The following is a 7,730-nucleotide window of genomic DNA, read 5'->3' as shown; positions in this document are numbered from 1 at the left end:
TTAACAAATTTGTCTTACACCAATTTTTTTCTTATTCAAAGATAGAAGCCATGTCTTTTCATCCTTTTGCTAGTCATGCTTCGTATAATTTCATAGAGATCAAGACACACAGACTTTCCTCAATACATGTTTGTTTGATGTATAATGAATGAATAAATGCATGCGCATGTCTGTATCAGTGGGAAAAGTACATTTCTTTCCATCAGATTTTTCCAGGTCTATTTCAATAGATTTGAAATGGTGGTGATAAAATTATGAAAATTTAATTAAACATAGAAAATATTTATTGTTCAGTTGCTCAGACGTGTCCAACTCTTTATGACCCCATTAACTGTAGTACACCAGATTCCCCGTCCTTCACAATCTCCAAGACTTTGCTCCAACTCATGTCCATTGAGTCAGTGATGCTCATGCTCTGCTGCCCACTTCTCCTGCCCTTAATCTTTCCAATATCAGGGTCTTTTCCAAGGAGTCGGGTCTTCACAACAGGTGGCCAAAGTACTGGAGCTTCAACTTCAGCATCTGTCCTTCCAATGGACATTCAGAGCTGATCTCCCTTAGGATTGACAGGTTTAATCTTGCTATCTTAGGGACTCTCAAGAGTCTTCTCCAGCACCAAATTCAAAAGCATCAATTCTTTGACACTCAGCCTTCTTTATGGTTCAACTCTCACATCCATACCTGACTACTGGAAAAACCATAGCATTGACTATACAGACCTTTGTCAGCAAAGTGATGCCTTTGCTTTTTAATATACTGCCTAGGTTTGTCATAGCTTTCCTTCTAAGGAACAAACATCTTTGAACTTCATGACTGCAGTCACCTCTGCAGTGATTTTAGAGCCCAAGAAAGTCAAATCTGTCCCTGTTTCCACTCCCCCCACCCCATCTCTTTGCCTTGAAGTGATGGGACCAGATGCGATGATCTTACTTTAAGCCAGCTTTTCCACTGTCATCTATCACCCTAATCAAGAGAATCTTTAGTTCCTCTTTGCCCTCTACCGTTAGAGCAGTAGCATATCTGAGGTTATCGATATTTTTCCCAGCAATCTTGATTCCTGTTTGTGCTTCATCCAGCCTGGCATTTTACATGGTGTACTCTGAACATAAGTTAAATAAGCAAGGTGACAATATACAGCCTTGATGTACTCCTTTCCCGATTTGGAACCAGTCTGTTGTTCCATGTCCAGTTCTAACTGTTGCTTCTTGACCTGCATACAGGTGTCACAGGAGGCAGATAAGGTGTTCTGGTATGCCTTTCTCTTTAAGAATTTTCCACAGTTTGTTATGATCCACACAGTCAAAGGCTTTATTGTAGTCAATAAAGCAGAAGTAGATGTATTCCTGGAATTCTCTTGCTTTTTCTATGACCCAATGGATGCTGGCAATTTGATCTCTGGTTCCTCTCCCTTTTCTGAATCCAGCTTGTACATCTGGAAGTTCATGGTTCACATACTGTTGAAGCCTAGCTTGAAGGATTTTGTATTTGACTCCAAATTAGTTGTGGAAATATACATGTGGACCTTTATCAATTTGTCTGAAGTGAGAAATATTGAAAGCCCTAGTTTAAAGAAGTGACCAGGTCAATTGCTTTGACTTAAAAAAAGTATCATTTTAATTCACCTCTATATTTTGTCAGGAGCACAACTGAGTTGAGAGAGAAAACTGAGTTGCCAAGTATTAGAGTAGCTGATTAAAGCATTGAGTCAAAAATGAAAGAGGTAAGTTTTCAATCATTTAGGGCAATGCTACAAGCAAGAGGCTAAAGCCCAAGAAAGCTCCAGCTCCCCACTGTTGAATTTTCTCCCACAGAACAGCACGCCAGTAGAAGGTCACGTGGATCAGCACAGAGGTGAAGACGGTGGCAGTTTTATGGACCTTGGGGTTGGGCTAAAGAAAAACAGCAAGGATAGGATGGCAGCTACTGAGCAGTGAGTCAGAGACGGAAAAATTGTCTTCAGTGGTTTCCCGCCTCCATCTCACCAAGGAGAAACCCTCAGCAAAGGCTCCTGGAAGACCTCTGGCCAGGGCCTCAGGTAAAGGGAATGAAGGAATGAAATCAGGAATAAAGGCCCTGAGGTAGAAATCCAAATATGTACAACAGCAAGACCTGCCGGGGGCCTTTACAGCAGTATATTGCCTGAGCATTGTCCAGGGGTAGAGTGTAGCGTTCCCTGCTAAGGCCTTCCACGTAAAACCTTTGTGATTGCCTATAATCTAACCTGAGAAATCATGTAGCATTTTGGCCTGGGACTGGACTCCTCACTCCTCACTCCTGTCATTTGACAAGAAATCAAGTGACGAATACATGCACTTGGTATGGAAAAAAAAGCACCAATATGTATTTAGCAACAAATTCATGTTTCATATGATGAATGTTGTCATCCATTAGTTAATTAGACCCATTTGCATCATAACTTAGACAAGTCTTCAGCTGGTGAAAATCTAGAGGGGACTGAGGAAAGAAATGGAAACATTGCTTGAGAAAATCCGGTAGGATCCGTGACCAGAGCCAGAAATCAGAACAGTGACTAAATAAAACACAAACTTGAATGCTTTATTTGTGAAGGATGTTATAGGTTGCTAACATCATACATCAGATATTAAAAGAGATTTCCTATGTATCAGAGACACATCTCTAATTTCACAGACTGTAAATGAGATCCCATGAGGACAAAATTTATTATAGGTGAGCAGCACTGTAAAACTGAGTTGAATGCTTAGGGGGAAAATGGTGTGATACAGTGAACAGAAATCTGAGATCCAGGTACTTGTAATATTTGCTAATCATTTAAGTTATTTGTAGACAAGTTTAATAAAAATAGTAAATAATTAGATAATCAGTTACATCATGTGGGCATCTAAGGTTTCTTTATTCCAATATGCAACTAAGCATTACAATCTTGAGCTACTGAGTTGCAGATAGTTTGGGGAGAGTGCACTAGATTTTAGATATTCTTTTCAGATGAACATTCTTGAAACTAACTTAAAATACACCATTTGTGATGACTAATCTTGTGTGTCCAAGTGGTTAGGCCCTGGTACCCAGATGGTTGGTCAAAATTCAGTCTAGATGTCAGTCAAAAACACTGTGTAGGTGTTTTTAAAATGAGGTGAACTTTTAATCAGTAGACTTTGAGTAAAGCAGACGACTTTCCATAATGTGAATGGGCCTCCTCCCAAAAGTTAAAGGCCTTGCAGAGAAAAATCTGAGGTTCTCTAATGAAGAAGGAATTCTGCCTCTAGATGACCCTTCAGGCTCTAGCTGCAGCATCATCTCCTCCCTGAATCTCCAGCCTGCTGAACCGCCCTGTAAATTTTATATTTATCAGCTTCCTCTTCCTTACCCACCTTTCTGCCCTCAAATTTCTTAACCTCTTGTTTCTGCTTCTCATCCTATTGATTCTCTTTCTCTGGCAAACCATAACTAGTATACCATCTAGTCTTATTTTTTTCCTAAAAATTATTGGCCATACTCTCTCCTTCCATCTAATCAAATTATTAGCTCTGCCAGAGACATTTAAGCATATGTTACACTGGCCATTTCTTGATCTATACTTAAATGAATTTTAGCTTTCTAAACTTCTTCAAATTTCTCCAAGTCAAGCTTCAACAGTATGTGAACTGTGAACTTTCAGATATTCAAGCTGGGTTTAGAAAAGTCAGAGGAACCAGAGATCAAATTGCCAACCTCTGTTGGATCATCAAAAAAGCAGGAGGGTTTCAGAGAAGTCATCTATTTCTGCTTTATTGACTACACCAAAGCCTTGGACTGTATTGATCACAACAAACTGGAAAATTCTTAAAGAGATGGGCATATCAAATCACCTTACCTGCCTCCTGAGAAATCTGTATGCATGTCAAGAAGCAACAGTTAGAACTGGACATGGAACAACAGACTGGTTCCAAATCGGGAAAGGAGTTCTTCAAGGCTGTATATTGGCACCTTGCTTATTTAACTTACATGCAAGTACATTATGCCGGGCTGGATGATTGCCAGTAGAAATATCAATAATCTCAAATATGCAGATGACATCACCTTTATGGCAAAAAGTGAAGAAGAACTAAACAGCCTCTTGATGAAAGTGAAAGAAGAGAGTGAAAAAGCTGGCTTAAACCTCAGCATTCAGAAAACTAAGATATGGCATCTGGTCCAATCACTTCATGGCAAATAGATGGGTGAAAAATAGAAACAATGACAGACTTTATTTTTGGGGGCTCCAAAATCACTGCAGATGGTGACTGCAGCCATGAAATTATAAGATGCTTGTTCCTTGGAAGAAAAACTATGACCAACCTGAGCTTCTTTTAACCTCTTTCTGTTTAGTCATTTTTCAAAAAAGATAAATGCTTTTTATAAGTAGATATTTCATACTTTTTCTTATAACACTTGGCAAATTAGTTTTATGTAAAAAGCATTTAATATGTGGATTATTATAATTCACTTTAGTAGCAATTTAGAAGTAATTTTGCTTCTATTCATTTTTCTGATGAGCCTTGCTATTCTATTTAGCTGCCAAATACAGCTGTGTAGGGTCTTATTTATGTGCCCTATATGATGGCCCTCATAAACAAAAACAGCAATGATACATTAAAAAAAAAAAAAAACAGACTAGGAATGCACTTGTGATCCATCTACCTTGACCAATATATATCCTTAAAGTATACCTAATTCAGAAAAGAGACTTTTAGTGTCTTCTAGAGAAATCCTAGACTTAAAAACATTAGTTTGTGAGAAAGCAAGTTATCACAATTGTCTGGTTTGGGCTATAATCCCTTATTTTAATAAAAGAAAAGCAATTTTATAAATTTAATTACATTTTTCCCCTCTGTTTTTATAGGATTCCTTTTCATTATGTATTTCATAGATATACACTCAATTAATGGAACCACTGATTCTCTAGGAGTTACATACTTCAATTATAACAAACTCAAATTCAATATTTATTGATCCAAATATCAGTTATTCCTGAACAACAGCTTTAGAAAAGTTTATAAGGTCCTTGAAATCTTTACTTCATTCAACCTAGAAAATGAAACAATGGCTTACATATTTTATATTAAAACTTGTAAATGATTCATAGAAGATTCTTTTTTCCCTTCATAGTGTTTATAATATTTTTATGGGCTGTTAGACTTCTAGGTACTTGTTGAATATGTAAGAAATCCCATGAATACATGATAATTTATTGACCTATGTTGTATTTAAATTATTTTAAATATAACTCATTTCTAAAAATATATAAATTTATATGTATTCAATGCATATTAAAACACAATTTATATCTTATATGCTATATATTAATATGATATAAAAACAAGTATCCTGGCTTAGTCTCATATGTTTTAGTTTTTCAAGAGTATATAAAATATCAAACAAAATTTTAATATGCATATAACTGACCATCCCCAGAAAAAATACATCAGACTTGTAGTAAACACACAGATTGGCTTCTATCATAAAGAAATCAACGTAAAGTAAGTTTTCTTGCATGTTGATTTTTTGATAACTGTAATAACCATCTTAACACAATTAAGTAGGTTCCCTTTCTTTTCAGATCCAATTATTGCCAAAAGCAGCTCATCTGTATTTAAAAAGAGAAATAATAGAATTTGCCACACACATTAATGGAAGATAAGTACAAGAAATATTATTTGGGGGACTTCCCTGGTAGTCCAGTGGTTAAGAGTCTGTGCTTCTACTGCAGGTGGAATCCCTGATCAAGGAACTAAGATCCCATATGCATAGCCAAAACAAAGAAAAGGAAATACTGTTTTAAACTTATAAATATATTGCTTAAAAAACATGTGTATCATTTATTATCCAATTTTTTTTGATTATATATATAATAATACTTCCTTATATATACTGAATCTGCTTTCTTGGACTCACATATATTTAAGATATATGTCAAATAGACATCTACTTAACATAGTTATTATTTACATCAATTTATTTTCTTTTACATATTGTCAATAAAAAACAAACTCTCCAAAGAATAAATTTGATATAAGTATTAAACATGAATCACATGATGACATTTGAACACTGGTTGGCTGAATCTGACTTATCCATCGTTCTGTTTATAGCAAATTATGCTCAGAGACTGAGATTGTCTTTGCCAATACTTAATTAACACAGATTCACTACGGGAATTATAATTTATAACAATATTTCACAAGTCAATAGCATATAAAATAATGTCTCTTAACAGGCCAGAAAGAAAATAACATACTAAAAACAATGATGGATTAATCACACTATTGTTCCAAGAAAAGGGGAGATTAAAGAAATAAGTCCAAATTCATTTGAGGCATACCTTTCTACAAGTTGGTTCTTGGAAGAGTTAGTTTAACCAACCAACAGCTGCTGTCCAGCTGCCAAAGCAGACCCAAAGCCCCTTGTTATTAGAGCAGGATGCTAGTGGAAGGAAGGCACTGCTGACGGCTGCCAAGACCATCTCCTTCAGGAAAACTCTGCATGATTTTCATCCCTGCCAGCAGAGTAGCCTTGCCACAGCAGGATCTAATGTCTCAAGGTCTTTTGAGAGCTTTTTAGATCAGCAAAGAGTAGCCTTGCCCAGACTAAATGTTCTCCCTAAACCCTCACAATTTCTTGGCATATTATATTGTCATATGAATGTCATGTTAATATGTCATATAATATATAAATTAATATATATGGCTATATATTGGTAGTATATATTAATATCATAGTCTGTCCTTTGTATGTTCATCTCCCTAAGCACTTGGTGGTTTAGTCGCTAAGTGATGAAGAAAGCAATTTTGATGACATCATCCTTAAAATGCCCCCCCCAATGTAAACAACTCGTGTGTGTGTGTGTGTGCACACGCGTGTGCTCAGTCACTTCAGACTCTTTGTGACCTCGTGAGCTATAGCCTGCCAGGCTCCTCTGTCCATGGACTTTTCCAGGCAAGAATACTAGGGAGAGTTGCAGTTTCTTACCCCGGGGGATCTTCCCAAGATAAGGATGAAAACTGCATCTCTTGCCTCTTTCATTGGCAAGTGCATTTCTTACCACTACACCATCTGATTGCTTCCCTTGTGGCACAGCTGGTAAAGAATCCACCTGCAATGCGGGAGACCTGGGTTCGATCCCTGGGTTGGGAAGATCACCTGAAGAAGGGAAAGGCTACCCACTCCACCATGCTGGCCTGGAGAATTCCATGGACTGTATATCCATGGGGTCACAAAAAGTCAGACACGACTGGACGACTTTCACTCACTCACTCACACCATCTGAGAAGCCCTGTAAACAACTTTACTTGAAGGTCAATACAACTTCACTTAAGCCATTTTTATTGTTATTCTTTATTAGCAGAGTTGTGCCTGACTCTTTTGTGACCCCATGGACTGTAGCCTGCCAGGCTCTTCTGACCATGGGATCCACAGGCAAGAATACTGGAGTGAGTTGCCATTTCTTTCTCCAGGGGCTCTTCCTGACCCAGGGATCCAACCCCTGTCTCCTGCATCGGCAGGTGATTCTTTACCACTGAGACATGTGGGAAGCCCTCAGGTGCTTTCCAGGTGACTCAGCCATAAGTTTATGACTAAACCATAAATAGGTGGATTTGGAATCATGACAGGATTTCCCAGGTGGCACTAGTGGTGAAGAACCCGCCTGCCAATGCTGGAGACATGAGGTGCAGATCTGGGATCCTTGGGTCAGGAAGATCCCCTGAAGGAGGACACGACAACCCATTTGGGTC

Source organism: Cervus elaphus, chromosome 17 (assembly GCF_910594005.1).
Source record: "Cervus elaphus chromosome 17, mCerEla1.1, whole genome shotgun sequence".
NCBI classification, from domain to species: Eukaryota; Metazoa; Chordata; class Mammalia; order Artiodactyla; family Cervidae; genus Cervus; species Cervus elaphus.
This window is presented reverse-complemented; position numbering follows the sequence as displayed.